Source organism: Equus przewalskii, chromosome 2, assembly GCF_037783145.1.
Source record: "Equus przewalskii isolate Varuska chromosome 2, EquPr2, whole genome shotgun sequence".
Classification (NCBI taxonomy): Eukaryota; Metazoa; Chordata; class Mammalia; order Perissodactyla; family Equidae; genus Equus; species Equus przewalskii.
This window is the reverse complement of record NC_091832.1, coordinates 92200046-92216929: the sequence shown is the minus strand read 5'-3', so window position 1 is coordinate 92216929 and position 16884 is coordinate 92200046. Positions and strand designations below refer to the sequence as shown.

General features: G+C 40.8%; 1 long non-coding RNA gene across 2 annotated transcripts; it reads right to left on the bottom strand.

Moving 5' to 3' along the window:
* Positions 1 to 740: 740 nt before the first annotated feature.
* LOC139082073 (uncharacterized) lies at positions 741 to 15026 on the bottom strand. Of its 2 annotated transcripts, XR_011537782.1 has the most exons (6): positions 14873 to 15026; positions 14513 to 14649; positions 13178 to 13351; positions 12988 to 13093; positions 2611 to 2737; positions 741 to 1473 (listed from the first exon to the last, which is right to left on the bottom strand). It is a non-coding gene; the product is annotated as an uncharacterized lncRNA (long non-coding RNA). The 2 variants fall into 2 exon arrangements; XR_011537781.1 differs by lacking the exon at positions 13178 to 13351 and having other exon boundaries at positions 14873 to 14998.
* Positions 15027 to 16884: the final 1858 nt, after the last annotated feature.

Sequence of the window (16884 nt, the reverse complement as noted above, 5' to 3'; positions counted from 1 at the left end):
GCCCTCCGCAGCCTACAACAGTTTTGCCTCAAAACACCGTTTCATAAATAAAATAAGGCTGTAGCACAGCGCCATGAGAACAGAAAACGAACACGGAGTTTGACTGATATTAGGGATTCATTTCCATGCAGGGCAGACTTTAAAGTGTGCTAGGTTTTTGTTCCAAACGGCCTGGGGCCCCTCAGCAGCTGTGCGGCATCTCTGATTGCTCACTGGCAGCGAAGCCCAAGAGAACCACTTGATTCCTGAGAGTATTTCCTGAAAATCAGAGTTCGGCTTTCAAGATGGAAATAAATCTGTTGGATTTTTGAAATATCTCCTTGCCCTTGCCCTGACTGTTCCCAATCTGTCATCCTACCGTTTTCAAATAAATACGTTATTTTAACCAAGGAATAGAGAACGACTGGTTTTTTAATTTATTTCCTTATGCCTTGCCTCAGTACAGGGTTGAATTTGATCTACCTGTGAAAAATATCTTTTTCCATTTCCGTGCCTATCCACTTGTTTTCTATTTTCCTCTCTACCTCTTCTCAACACTTTCCTATCTTTTCCATCTTCCTCTCCTTCACAAACACGGAGAGGCACTGGAAAGTTCCAGTCCGGCCGTGTCTTAGATGTAACACGAGCTCCCTCTGCTGTCCAGAATGTGAACAGCTCCGCAGCCAGGCTGCTTCAGAGCAGGCGAGCAGGTTGGAAGAAAACCTGAAGACGGTCTCCCTTCTCTGGGCAAACACTGGAAGTATTGTTAAGATGAATAATTTATTAACCCGCGATTGTTTATTGACTGCCCTTTCTTTATTTACTTCTCAGTTATTAAACACACTCGGCGGAGTGCCTGGGTGTCAGCCCTCAGCCGACTTGCAGCTTCTTTCTGAGCCAATGGATGTTCCCAGCCCCCTCGCTTCTCTCCGCAGGAGACATTTTCGATCTCCTTTGTCAGGTCAGGGTCAAACTACAGCTGTTCTGTGATGACTTTATCAATTCTCAGTTGATAGACTCTAAATGAAAAAATGCCTACTGCTGCCTCGTCGCTGCTTAAGAAGGAGAGTTATTTGTGTAATGTTCTGTCAGCCTGGCAGGGTCTGTGACAGATGCAAGGAGTCGAGTGAAGTAAGGAAAAAGATGTTTTTAACGCCTTGTGTTAGTCTCCCTTCCTTACATCAAGGAGCAGATGACATCCATCCCAGGCTGTCCTTCCAACCCACACAGGCAAGGGAGGAAACGGCCCCCACCCCGTTCAGAAGGTAATAAGCCAGACCTGCGTTAAGTAAGTATACTAATTATCGTCCTTCACCTTGAGGTGATTCAAAGTCAAAAGCGCTGGGCGCAGGTGGGAGAGGGCCCTTTCTCCATGACGAAACTTCTCCAGCTCCAGATTTGAAGGGAAGCATCAGTCTGCACCCAGAGGGACTTCTGCTTTTAGAGGGCAAGGATTTCCACCATCCAGAATTTCAGGAATATATGCTGTAACCCCTAAATAAATGAATGAATGATAAATAAGGCTCAAGGCAAAGAAGCAGCAGAAATTCCCAAAAATGAACAGATTTTATTCCCCAACGTTTAAAAATATTTTATACTGACACTACATACAAGCATAAGAAAGCTTTCACACCGCCTTCTCCCTTTCTCTCCTGACTTCCCCACCACCTGCATCTCTCTCTCTGTCTTCCTGAAATAAGCCAATAGTTTCATTTCCAAATAACTCATTAGGCATTTATGTTTGACTGCAAATGGACCTATTACCAGATATTGCCCCAAAAATTCTAACAGTAAATAAAATTAGAAATTTCCTCTGACAAATAGAAACGGCAAGAAATAGGATATATTGGAGTATATGAGGAAGCCATTTGGTGTAAACCTAATTCCATCCTATTTTTTTTCCAAAAGGGCCTGACATGGCCGCGGAGCATGCATTGTATATCCGCTCCAAGCATTTGCTATGGCAAGAACAAATGGCCTTAAGATAAAGGTGCAACTTCCCCCTACATTGGCATTTCTTTAAGGGTAAGCATCTTTCCTGAGGTTAGGAACTGATTGCTGTGCTCACCTGAGACCACCCAGCTCGAGATAACAGACCTACCACCCTGCTGTGCCCACCAAGACAGCAGACCTACTACCTGCTGTGTCCATCAATTGCTGTGCTGACAGAGCAGTCTCGTGACTATTGTAAAAGGGACATTTCAATCACATGTGAAACATCCTCTTTGAGGGTGTATAGCCACTCTGTACACCCCACTTCTTTGGTGCCCTTCCTTCCCTGAGGAAGGAAGGCCCCAGGCTATGGTCCTCACATTTTGGCTCAGAATAAACTCACCCAAATTTTCATTTATAGATTGGTTATGGATTATTTGCATCAATACATCAAATTATACCTTTCCTCAAACTAATGGCATTCAAGGAAGACTCACATCTTGATATTTTTCTCTCCCAACACTAATATTTGCACACTCAGCATCCTGAAGAGGGGGAAGACACCCAAGGGTAGTGGTGGCAGTGATTGGGGAGGGACCTTACCAGCAGATTTGCATAAACCAAAGCATTGGGACAGTTAGTCTGTAAGATATAGTACATTTTAATGGTTAAGAGCACTAAATTTGAAGTGAATCTGACCTTCTGACCTGGGTTCCAGTGGTGGCTTTGCCAGGTAATCAGCTGTGTGACTTGAATGTATTTCATAAACTCACTAAGCTGCAGTTTCCATGTTTGTACAATGATGCTTCTTCTTTCATGAAATCAACTAGGAGAGTTCATACATGTCATGTCCGTAAAGTACTTAGCGCAATTAGAGGTACAATAAATACACAATATGTATAGGGGACCCTTAGCTTTCTATTTTCTTTCCCTTCTTTCTTGACCATAGTCAAGAAAAGGATTGTCCCTTTTTTTTTTTAAAGATTTATTTTTTCCTTTTTCTCCCCAAAGCCCCCCGGTACATAGCTGTACATTCTTCGCTGTGGGTCCTTCTAGTTGTGGCATGTGGGACTCTGCCTCAGTGTGGTTTGATGAGCAGCGCCATGTCCGCCCAGGATTCAAACCAACGAAACACTGGGCTGCCTGCAGCGGAGCATGCGAACTTAACCACTCGGCCACGGGGCCAGCCCCTGGATTGTCCCATTTTTAATCTTCCTAAATCCTGCCTGTCTTCATTTATTTATCCAGCAAACGTTTATTGAATCCTTCTATGTCCCAGGCTCTAGCTACTCAAATATGAAAAACAGAGTCCTCACCCTCTAGGAAGAGAACACACAAATTAATAATCTATATAATGAAATTTAGTCTCTATTTGTCTCTTTGTTACTGGCACTAAAATAGTTGGTGTCATATATGGCTATGCGGCATGGATGAAATCCACTTTGGGAGAGGGTGTTTAGGGTAGGAAGGAACAATTATTTTTCTTTGCATACAAAGTAATATAGCACATCGTTTCATTCAGTGCAACACAGTATGCTAAAAGTTTAAATTTATAAATCTATGTGTTTTGAATGTTGCCGGAACTTTATGGATGGTAAAGAAGACTCAAAATGTTCATGAATTTTTTTGCAGTTGTCCATTTTAACTTTCTTATTTTTTCCCTAGTGCAGTCACATAAAAAATCATGCCAGGAAAAAAAAACAGCCATCTTGGAGATAAATCTTAGCTCCTCATCAGCAAGAGCTATGAAAACTTGAGAATTTTGAGAGTCCAAAATGTTGAGTCTTTTCCTCCATTGTGTCCCCAATTCCTAATCCAAAATCTGGCATAGAGTAGGTGCCCAGTAGATCTTTTTTGTCAGAAAGAACTAACGACGTGAGGGCTGATCAGCAGAGACAGGCTCTCTCAGGCAGTACCCTCTCAGAGCCACACGGGGCTCCCATTTAGGAGAGGCAAGAGAACCAAGTGAACTTCTGAGCGCCCAGAGATGGGTGGCATCCTCCCAGAAGCTGAAATGCAGTGCGAGGAGACACCCAAGGAGGAACCCAAGGAGTGGTGGAACCTAAAGAGAGATGCCACTGGGAGAAAATACAAATAGAATTTCAAATGCGCCCCAAATTGATTATTCTGAATTTAATATTTGTTCAACACCTGAAATTCATCTCAATCGTCAAGCCCTAAAATAGAAAGGAAAGTGTAAAGAATAGGCTGTTCCAATGATGAAGTCAGGACCAATTCTGATCTTATCGTCCAGAATCAAGAGGACTTAAAAAATAGCAACAGAGCCTAACATAGCACATTTTTAAAGGGTGTAGACAAGAGAAATCAGTAATTAGTCCCAGTGAGTCCCCCAAATTACCCCCATTTGCTTCCCGATGTCTGTAGTGAGCAGGTGGACTCAGATTTGCACTCGCCGATTTTTTATCAAATTGCTTCCCACAGGGGGATCCCCCACCAATATTGATTTCTATGTGTTTCCAGCTAATAGAATGAAAACTGTAGTATAAAAAGAAGCTGTATTACTAAGTTGGAAATTATTTTAAGTCTGAATTAATTATTATAATTTTAGAAAATCACTACAATTGAAATATTTATTTTTAGTCCTTCCGTTAAACTTTGTTTAATAAGGATTAATAATTGCCCTGGTGACACCAGGTAATACAGCCAATTACCAAAAAGAAAAAAAAAATGGCAAGTGCAATGATTGAGCTACGTGCAAGGTATTATAGAAGCAGCAAGGAGACTACTCAACCCGGTTTGAGGAGTGGAGAGAGGCGAAGGGAAAAGGCAGGCTTCCTGGAAGACACAAGTGAGCCTTAAATCTTCCTCTCACCCAACTCCAGCTCCACTCTCCTTTCCACTTGTATCTGGACACAAATATGGATGACCATTTTGAAATGAATGTGAAAATCTGGAGACTGAATATGTCCAAACCCAACAAAGGGAGTTTGGCTTTGAGACCTTCCAAACGCTTCAGAGACTGCTGTGTTGTCACGTCGACGCAAACTGAATGATGGAATAATCAATTTTTAAAATATTTTTATTTATTCAAAGCTAAAACAAGAAAAAAGGAGGAGGAGGGAGAGAAAAGGGAGGGAAAGAAGAAGGAGATTGAACAAGTCCCCCAGAAGAAAGGAGCTGGAAATGTTCCTTTGTGCAGAGAATCTTTCATCCATAAAAGTATCTGTCCACCCTGATCAGAATTTACAGAGCCTATCACCATAAACCCAAGCACTTTTCATTATTTTTATGAGAGAAACGGAGGATGCTTCCACTGGTAAGTGCTTCAAAGTTTCCTGAGCAATGATGCTAAGTGCAAGAAGGTGTTATTACGTCCTCCGCCTTCTTCCCTCATCCATACGGCGCTCTCAGAAGAGTCCTGAATGTTGGGAATGGATTACAATGATGTGAGGTCAAGGAAAATGGTAGCCAAATGTTGGTAAAGACATCTACAAACGGCACCCGTATCATCCTTTCAAAAATACATTTCACTCAAGCAGCAGGGAAAGAATTTGATGCAGGATGAACTTAGAGAGAGTGAAGTAATATGACTGTCTGACAATAGCCTGAGCTTTCTTCCACACCCTCTGTAGGGATCTATTAAAGAAACAGGAAATGGAAAGAGAAGCTCAGTGTGTGATGAATGTCAGTTACTATTACTTTTTATGAAGCTCTTCTGGAAAGGCCTTGGGTATAGACTGGTATGTAACAAGGTAAATACATAAATAAACAATCACCTGCATTCCAGGGTTACTTGCCTCAGCCCTTTTTGTGAACTTGTTGAGACATGGTGAGGTTACAAGAGAGATTCTAGACAGAGTGTAATAAGAACTTGTCACTGTGCAATATGCTGAACAAAACAAAAAAGATTTGTGGCTTCTGTCTGGGAGAGCTGATGGATTAGGGTATTAGATTCTTCCCTTGTTGGTGGGGGAAAAAAGAATACTCAAATCCCCCTTGCGTCAGTGTTTGCTTCTTAGCACTTTTATGGATGGTTTTGTTCTGATTTGGAAAGTCGGTAAGACTAGGACCCTCAACAGGCAAGTGATGGGAATATGAGGAGCCTTGCTTATAATAAGCCGTGCTGATCTATATGTCTCCGGGGAGAATGTTTGGTAGCAAAACACAGACTTTCAAACAAGTGATAATAGTGCTTTATGGCTGCATGGTGTCTTTTTTCCTGGACGCATCTTCAAGCATTTTACAAACATGTGGAAAGGGTCCCTCACCAGTCATTGGGATGCAGTTGTATCCAGGGCAGAATAAAGACAGCCGCTCTGCCAGAAAGCAAGTATGTTTTCAGGAAGAAAGGTTATTTTGCAAGTGTGCTTATGAAATTCTCTAATATTTCCCTTTTTTCAGGGCATTTCTGTGTGAGAGTGGACATGGGCTAGTGGGTACAGGGTTTAATCCCATAGGATTAAGCTAGGGCACTTGATCTGCTGCCCACACCCTTCACCCTCCCTATGGACAGGGCTCAAATGAGCCAAAATGCATTGAGCTAGACGTCCCAGCCAGTCAGAAGTGTGTGTGCCTGTGTGAGCGAAGAGTTGGTTGCCGAGGGGGCAAGGTTCTTTGAAGGTATGAGACTGTCATGGGTTAAATATAAGGGTCTCAGGTCGTTTTTACCACCAGCCGGCAGAGTCAGAGTCCCTTTCTTCTCCTCAGCAGTCTGGATCCCTAAACCATCCCCAGGCCCAGCCACCAGAGGGAATTAGTATGGGTCTGGAAGGACCAGCTTCACGGACAGAAACCTGTGCGGTCACACAGGGCCTCCCACTCAGAAGAGCCTTGCTCTTGACTTCATGCTCCATTGTAGCCATCTGAAGATTCCTAAGAATGTTATCTTTGAACTTGTGTTTTATAAGCAAAGTCCATTGGGACAATGGAGCATGAGCATGTGCAGAGGAGATATATGTGTGCATACGGGGTTACCCTACTCCACCATTCACCTATACCGTTGCAATGCCCCATGCATAGAATGCCAGGGTTCCCATGATGCATGGGAGTCAAGCATGACTCTGTCACATCATGATTGAATAAGTGGTGCCCCGACAGCTACCCCCCACAAAAGAGGCCACAACTTTCCCTTCAAACCTGTTTGGCCTGAAAGAAGGCAACAAGAACAACCAAGGAACCTTATCATAGCCTTTCCTATGCATGTTACATCCCTGTATTAGCCAAAATGATGACACAGAAGGAAAAGGAAAGACAGGGCCACCCACGGTTCTTTCTCCTTCCTGTCTTTCCTTACTCAGTAAGCAGAAGCGAGTGTTCATAGAGTGTGTCATATCAAGTCAGACTTTTACATGGTGAAAGTTGGTTTGAGTTCCTAATTATATTTTTTTTCCAAAGATTTTATTTTTTTTCCTTTTTCTCCCCAAAGCCCCCTGGTACATAGTTGTATATTCTTCATTGTGGGTCCTTCTAGTTGTGGCATGTGGGATGCTGCCTCAGCGTGGTTTGATGAGCAGTGCCATATCTGCACCCAGGATTTGAACCAATGAAACACTGGGCCACCTGCAGCGGAGCACACAAACTTAACCACTCAGCCATGGGGCCAGCCGCTATACGATATTTTTTAAACTTTCGCATGTTTTATTAAGAGCACCCAAAAATATAAAGGCGGTTGACAAACTGATTGAAAAATACTTACAATATATATGACAGAAAAATAACATATTTCCTCAACGTTTTAAAACCAATTACAAAACAAGAGAAAGATAAACATCCCAATAAAAAATGAGATTAGGACACAAGCAAGCACATCACAAAGGAACTTCACGTGACCAAAAGTAAGCATTGTAAAACATCTTAAAATTCACTAACAGAGTCAGCCTTGATGGCCAAATGGTTAAAGTTCGACACACTCCACTTCGGTGGCCCAGGTCCAGTTCCTGGGTGCAGAACCATACCACTCATCTGTCAGTAGCCATGTTATAGCAGTGGCTCACATAGAAGAACTAGAAGCACCTTCAACTAGAATGTACAACTATGTACTGGGGCTTTGGGGAGAAGGAAAAAAAGAGGAAGATTGGCAACATACATTAGCTCAGGGTAAATCTTTCCCAGCAAAAAAAAAAAAAAAAAGCACTAAAAGAAAAATTCACTAAGACAAGAAATGCAAATGAAAACAAGTAGGGGCCAACCCAGTGGCATAGTGGTTAAATTTGCGTGCTCCACTTTGGCAACCCAGGGTTTGCTGGTTTGGATCCCAGGTGCAGACCTATGCACCACTTATCAAGCCATGCCGTGGCAGGCGTCCCACGTACAAAATAGAGGAAGACGGGCACTGATGTTAGCTCAGGGCCACTCTGCCTCAGAAAAAGGAGGAGGATTGGTGGTGTACGTTAGCTCAGAGCTAGTCTTCCTCAAAAAAACAAACAACAACAATGACATATAAGTTTCCACTCAGAAGGTTAGGAAATATTAAAATAAAAACATCAGCAGCTTGTACAGGCCTGAAATGGAATGTAACTGGAAGACAGTTAACTACAGAGAGCAAAATATTTGAAAAGAATGGCTTTTGATTCAGCAATAACATTGCAAGGAATCTACTAAAGAGATAATAGGACATTTATAAAGAGGAATAAGCAAGATGGCAGCATTGTTTGGAGTATCTAAAAATTAAAATAACCTAAAGATCCATCTATAGGATATAGGTTTAATCACTTATGGTAAATCCGTACTCCATAGGCAGCTGTTAAAAAAGGATTGGGTAATTTTATATGTATCCATCTTGAAAATGTACTCAGTAAATTGTGAAATTTTTTAAAAAGCAAACTACAGAATATAAAATGATAACATTTAGGGGAAACAAATGTGTGTTTAAGAGTTTATATATTGTTATAAATTTTTCTGGAGGAGATCATATTTTAGGATTACCTTTGGAAGGTGACATTAATTGTAGAATAGAAGAAATATATGACACATCATTTACTTTATTCACTTCTACAATGTTTAGGAAAAAAATTTCAGAATCATATATCTTTCTTATAATTTTTTAAAATTCAAATGTTAAGATAAGTTAAAGTAATTTACACCATTTACTATATATCTCTACCACAGAGTATTAAGTAGCCATTAAAAATGATGCTGTAGGGGCTGGCCCTGTGACCTAGTGGTTAAGTTAGGTGTGCTCCACATTGGAGATCCTGGCCTGGTTCCTGGGCGCACACCTACACCACTTGTTGGTGGCCATGCTGTGGCGGGGACCCACATACAAAATAGAGGAAGATTGGCACAGATGTTAGCCCAGGATGAATCTTCCTCAGCAAAAAAATGATGCCTCAGATCTATATGTATTGACCTCAAAATATGGTCACAAGATATATTTCTCTAAAAAGAAAAGCAGGGGCCAGCCCTGTGGCCAAGTGGTTAAGTTCACACACTCTGCTTCAGCAGCCCAGGGTTCACCAGTTTGGATCCTGGGCACAGAGCTAGCACCGCTCATCAAGCCATGCCAAGGCAGCATCCCACACAGAGGAACTAGAAGAGCCTATAACTAAGGCATACAACTGTGTCTGGGGGGCTTTGCAGGGAGAAAAAAAAGAGGAAGATTGGTAACAGATGTTAGCCCAGGACCAATCTTCCTCAAAACAAAGTAAGTTAAGTTCAAAAAAAATAAAAAGAAAAGCAGGTTGTTGAACAATATATGTAGCACAATCACATATGTATAAAATTGTTTATCTGTTGAGAGAAGAGAGTCAGCTGGCTGAAAAGATGTTCATTAAATATTAAAAGTAGTAATCTTTGGGTAGTGGTACATTTAATGATTTTTACTTTCTTTATGCTTTTCTATGTGTTTTTTAAAATGAGTGTGCATCCTTTTTGTAAATCAGAAAAAAAAAAGACTCTCTCCATTTTGAATTCTAAATTCAAACACTCATTTTAAAAATGAGCTAGGAGGAAGTGGAAGAAAGTTCTACAAAATGAATAAAAAAAGAATTTCTTCCTGATTCACAGTAGTACCCCCAAAGTCAGCACAAATAAAGATTATAACCTAGAACCTGAATATTTTCTGACTTGAATATTTTTGCCCCAATTTTGCCAACTTTGCTAAGAATAGTATGTCAAAGCCCCCCCATACACAAATTCATCCCTAGTCTATCTATTTAGCAATACATTTTCAAATGTAACCACGTACTAAAATTGTTTTTTTCCTAAAGTAACTTATTCTGAACTTTTTCATTTATCCCTTAAGCACTATGTTTAATGTTTAAGATAAAAAAATTTGAAAAGCACTTACTGACCTAATATTAGTGCTACATGAATGCGCAGGCGGATTTTTCCAATTTTGTCCTAATGGCAATAATTGTTTCAGAATCTTGCAAAGTCTCACTTCCTTATCAGTCTTTCCAATAATTCTCACTAGGAAAAATGGCAGTTTTATCCTTCTAGTCAGCAGAGATTTAGAGGCCAAGAACTATACTGAATTCTCACCTGGCGAAGAGTTTATTGCATTTTCAAGATATGCTGCAAGACATTTATTAGTAGACCATGTAGTATTTATCACCAGTAATTAAAACTAAACTGTTCCTATTGTAATAAACGCACAGAGTCAAAGATGCAATACTGTGACTTTTGTTTATTTGTTCTTGCTTTAATCTACTATAAAATTTCCTTTACTAAAGGCATTCATCTTAAGGCTGATATTAAACAAACCTGTTTGGTTTTTACTAAGACTAGGGAAAAGCATTGGAAGTCACTATAAAAACATTTCTAAGGCAACAGTGCAAAGATCCAGGAATGTTTGTGTACTGCTGACAGAAATAAACATAAATTGACTTTTAAAAGATAAGAAAGGGGGCCAGCCCTGTGGCCCAGTGGTTAAGTTCGCGCGCTTGGCTTCGGCGGCCCAGGGTTTCGCCGGTTCGGATCCTGGGCACAGACTTGGCACTGCTCATCAGGCCATGCTGAGGCAGCATCCCACATGCCACAACTAGAAGGACCCACAACTAAAAATACACAACTATGTACTGGAGGGCTTTGAGGAGACAAAGGAAAAATAAAATCTTTAAAAAAAAAGATAAGAAGGTAATCTGCAACATGGAGGAGCCTTAAAACTATACAAGCCCTTGACCTTAAAAATTCCACTGACAGTTTTTATCCTAAAGGATTAATCATGAATGTACATGACGTGATAGCTCTGAGACTGTCCAAACACTGGGGCTTGGTTTTAAAAACTGTCCAAATAATAAAACACTTTTATGCTATCAAAAATTATATTGTAGGTAAATATTTAATTCCAAGGAAAAAATGGGGGAGAAGTAGTTTACAAAATAGTATGCACAACATGATCACGATAGATAGATGATAGATAGATAGATAGATAGATAGATAGAAAGTGTTGAGAAAGAGGAAATCCTCTTTCTATCCTTCTTGTCTTGTGGCTGGACTAATAATAAAATTAACACAAGACCAGATTAACAGGAGAAAAACCGAGTTTAATATGTACATATTGGAAATCAGAGAGACACGGTGCTTGGAGAATGAACAAAGCAGACAGTATATATATTTCACACAAAGAAACAATAAATTTGTGTGGAACCATAGGACAAAGAAACTAGGTTTGAGGTACGTAATTAGTGAGGAATGTAAGCAGAGTTTAGACTTGCTGTCGTAAATTAGCAAAGTTTGTTTATACGGACTTCTTGGCCCAGAATCCCCTCGATCTGGTGATAAGGACGCAGGGAGAGCATCTTTCACATGGGAGACTTATTTCCTGCTTTCCAGGGACCAGAGCCAGGAGGGTCAGAAAGCCCTTTTTGCTTCTTAAGCAACTTTAATTTAAAATAATCAATATACTGTTGTGGGATATTTCGAGTCAGCCTGCCCTGGACCCCAGCAAGGGATATATGACAGAGAGATAGATAGATTAGATAGATAGATAGATAGAGGTCAAAACTGGGACTGTATCAACCCAAATACTAATAAATCACCAAAATATGAATGTTGAAATCTCTGGATGGTAGCATTATGGATGAGGTGTATATCCTCCTGTGTGCCTATCTGTATTTTCCAAATTCCTACAATGTACATATACTTCTTCTATAATGAGAAAAGGTTCTCTATTAAAAGATGGTAATTACTCTCTAAATACTTGTGGAATGAATGAATTCAACTTATTTTCTCATGTATTTCTCCTCCTACTTTGAGGATTCTCCATATGTGTAAAGTATAATTGGAGAAAGAGAAGCTTTAGGTGTAATTCAAATCCAGTCTCCTGAACTGAGTTTGAATTACACCTACTTCCTTGAGGCATGAACAATGAATTAAGACCGGAACAAGAGACCAAGAACAAGCACACCATTGAGACCTGAACGAGAACCCCAAGAATTGTCTCAAAACGACATCACACAGAGATACGTACACATGAGAATTGAGCACGTCACATTCTAATATCAGCCAAATGAGGTCAAATTATAGTTGAGGAATAATGGTTTGGGGATAGCCACAATGGGGCCCAGTCTCACCAAAGACTGAGAGCTATATGAGTATTCTGTTAAATTCAAGCACATAAACATCTAAAATTTAATAGGCACAATTTTTTGTAAAATCTCACAATTTTTTGTGTGCATGTGTGTGTGCACACACATGTACAGTGCAAAGCAGGACCTAAAGGTCCTGGCAAAGTGGCAGCATGTCATGCAGACATGCAGCAAATTTTTGCTAGATGAGTGCTGGTTACGGGCACAGCTGGCCCCCAGATTTCTAGAAAGTAGAGAGCAAGTCAGTTCACGTGTGAAATTTCAGGCCTATACTTTAAACCATCACCTTTATTTTTATCATTTTGGGGCTATTGTTATTTTAGGAATGCTGAGGATGAGAATTGCATTAATTAATATCTAAAGAGTTTAAATTACTTAAAATGAAAAGCAGTTCTGGAACCCCTGGCCAATTCATATGCCCAGAGTTCACTACAGCTATATAGAGCGGTATCGCCAGCAATCCACCGAGATGCTCCCTATTTCCCTTTAAAGTTTTGAAATTGTAAAGAAGTTTTGCAATTTAAGGGACATCTGTGGTGTAAAAATCATGACAGAATTTAAACAACATAATACCATACTGACTTGCCTTGTTCTCCGGGTCTGAGGCAACTGCTCTTTAGTTAACCTTCTGGAATAAAAGGGGACACAGCAATCATCCATGAAACACTGCTTCCTGTTTCAGCCTAAACAACCTGAAAATAAAGAACTTCCTTCACGCATTGTTAATTGTTTAGGTTCCTTCACATCGGCCATCCAATTAAAAAGTTCACACATACATTTCATGATGGAAAATGCCAGTTAAATCAGGAAAATGAAATTAAGTCAATGATGCTTTCTTCACACGCAGAGGATCCTTTCTGAGGTGGTGTGGAGAGGGCTTGGTATGGGAATTCCCCGCATCTCGAGGAACAGGTTCAAATGCCAACATCCCTCTACAGCTCCGTCCTTTGCTGAGGAAATAATTTCAGAGGCAAGCTCGTATTTCAATCCAGCTACACACCTGTCTAAACCCCCATGACACAGGGCTGGAGAGAGAAAAGACTGTCATTGACTTTACTCCTCTTTCCTTTAATGAGTTTTGAAGGGTTTCTTTTTACCAAAGAAATAATGAATGCTTCTTGCAAACTGTGGGAGAAAATGTCCTGTTTGAAAGTAATTGAAAATATGTTTTGCAGCCACTTACAAACTCTTTTCCAAATAGCTTTCTTTCCTAATTAAGTCACCACAATGTTTAGCTCTGAAATTCACTGGGTAGAGAGTGACATCTAGTGTGTAATAAAAGAATTTGAAATACATAAATTTGGAGAAGGGCCTAAGACCTAGGTTTATAAGCATGACTTTTACATGCTACCATTCTAATATAATAATAATTGCTAGATGGAAATGCAAGGCTGATATCATAGACGTTTCAAGAAGATTTGAAAATATGAGAATGTTTTCTCTTTAGAAATCTAGAAAATTTTGGATGTTTTAAGGTGCGTTTTGTCTAAAAAAACATGCTGGTCCTAAAAGCAATTTGTATGGGGACAAGGTAAGGTCATAACACCTTAGAGATGAAATATGGCTTTTCCCTGAGGTCAGAAAAGTAATTTTCACTTTAAAGTTAAAGTGGACGGGATCGCTGATGATCAGCGGCCCCTGAACTCTAGCCTCTTGTCATCATGGGAAATTTCCAGGCCATGCAGGTGGACAGTTCAAACCTAATGCAGGAGAAAGCAGTCTGCCAATTTCAGTGACGTGTGCAGATACCTAACGTGGGCAATGTCTGTGCTGCAGCGACGACAGGTGGGGCAAGGCAAGGCGAAGGCCTTAATTGAAACATAAATTAAGTGCTAATGTAGGGACTCAAAAGAGGAGGCAATCCTACAGAAGGAACAGAAACTATTTGGTTGAGATGATCAAATTATGAATAAAATTTCTGACGTGCAAATGGAAAGAAGGGGCATTCCAGGTCAAGGAATGCCCATGAGCAAAATCACAAATCATAAAAAGATCTGAGCGCCACTCTGCTTTGTTGAGCAGCAAGTAGTACACACTAACTCAAATGCAGGGTAGATATGGAGTAGAGACAGAAGATAATGTCGACTGGTATCATCTTGACAGACTCTCACTTGCCAGTGGAGGAATTTCTACAGGGTCCTTGGTGCCTTGCATCGCTGTTCTTCATCAAGGTGGCATGCCTGTGTTCTCTGATCCACAACCCACAAAGGGAGCATGAAGCAAAACCGCAAAGCTGGTGTACAGTCACCTATGGCAATTAAAAGAGGTGAGGCCAGCTCTATTCCTGTCAAGGTCGTTGCAGAGCCCAGGCATCCCCTGTTAACATCCGTCACTGAGAGTGAGCAATATGCAGGGGAGTTTCTCCCCCATGCCCACTCCCCACCTCCAGATTTAAAGAAAAAGATATTAGCTATTCCACAGGAGCAACTTGAGCATTTCTTCAGAGGGGAGATTCCCATCTTTGACCTTACCTGCTCCACCGAGGAGGCAAAAATCTCTCTAAGTAGATACACATCAATAGCCAGACCACTCCTGCTTGCTGAAGTTGAGATTACATCATTAAAAATAGTTTCCTGGGGCTGGCCCCGTGGCCGAGCGGTTAAGTTCGCGCGCTCCGCTGCAGGCGGCCCAGTGTTTCGTTGGTTCGAATCCTGGGCGCGGACATGACACTGCTCATCAAACCACGCTGAGGCAGCGTCCCACATGCCACAACTAGAAGGACCCACATCGAAGAATATACAACTATGTACCGGGGGGCTTTGGGGAGAAAAAGGAAAAAATAAAATCTTTAAAAAAAAAAAAAAAATAGTTTCCTGTTCTGAGTAAGTCATCTCTGGATACAACAAGGGAGCCGAGAATTATTGGCCAACTGAAAAATGGCTGGGCCGCGTCAAATCTACTTGACCTGTATTTTCCAGTTTCAAAGGACAGAAAGTCCTTTCTTCTTTGAGGCAGTGGAATAGGACATTTGAAAGCCAGCATCCAAGCACAAAATAAGGGTATTTGGGAGCATCCTTGGAATTCTTGGAATTTGCTAATCCAATAATTTGTGGTATCGATTACTCTCAAGCAGCTCCAAAGATTCACATTATGTAACACTTCGTCATTTTACTGAGATACAAATTTTAAGTAAGCATAGTGTCACGTCCAACCTTGTGGCTTTCTATATGTCATCATACTCTGGAACCCTAGAAATCTAATTTCTTGTTCTTGGAAGGAAAAAGGCATCAGATAAGAGAAAAAGTATTGGTGAAAGTTGAAAACCAAGTTTTGAAAACATGATGATCCTACAGTTTGGGGTCCTCTATAAGAAAAAGAATTTATGGGGCCGGCCCGGTGGCACAGTGGTTAAGTTCACACATTCTGCTTTGGCGGCCCGGGGTTCGCCAGTTCGGATCCCGGGTGCGGACATGGCACAGCTTGGCAAGCCATGCTGTGGTAGAAGTCCTATATATAAAGTAGAGGAAGATGGGCATGGATGTTAGCTCAAGGCCAGTCTTCCTCAGCAAAAAAAGGAGGATTGGCAGCAGGTGTTAGCTCAGGGCTAATCTTCCTCAAAAAATAAATAAATAAATAATAAAAAAGGTAAAGAAAAAGAATTTTAAAACCAGGTAAATATCTACTTAAAACCTGTTGGGGCCCAGGCCAGGCCACCCCAAAATATCCCATAATAGCACATTGACTATTTTGAATTAAAGTTACTTGAGTAGCAAAAAAGGCTTTCTGACCCTCTGTTTCCTCTGAAAGCAGGAAATAAATCTCCCATGTGAAAAGGGCTCTCCCTGCATCCTCATCACCAGAGCTGGGGAATTCAGGGCCGAGAAGCCTGCATAAACAAACTTTGCTAATTTACAACCTAAAGTCTAAACTTTGCTTAAATTCCTCACTAATTACATACCTCAAATCTAAGTTTCTTTGTCCCATCATTCCTCATGAATTTATAGTTTCTTTGTGTAAAAAATATATATACTTCCTGCTTTGTTCATTCTCCAAGCATCATTTCTTTATGATTTCCAATACATACGTATTAAACTGAGTTTTTCTCCTGTTAAACTGGTCTCTTGTCAGTTTTATTATTAGTCCTGATGAGGATTATTTTAGGCTGGTTACTTTTAAAACTGCAGATGAGAAGGGGGCTCTGAGGACTGGAATTTGCTTGCTCTTTGATAGAGACATTTGTATTTGTGAAGGAAGTCTCCATCTGTGGGGGGTGTCTCCCTCTCTGCACCAGGAGGAAGGCGGGATGGCCCTATCTCTAGAAACTCTTAAGTTGTTTACTGTCTGGCAACCTCATGTAACTGACCCCCCCTCCCCCACCAACATCCTCCTTTGTCTTTAGCTGAAGGTAATATTTAAGCGGTGGCTTCTGCCATTTACTTAATCTGGTTTGATTCTTATCTAAAAGTTATAGGACCACTCAATAACCAGACCCTACCGGCACTGATACCATTTTCACAACTCTTTCTACATATTCTTTCCTTTG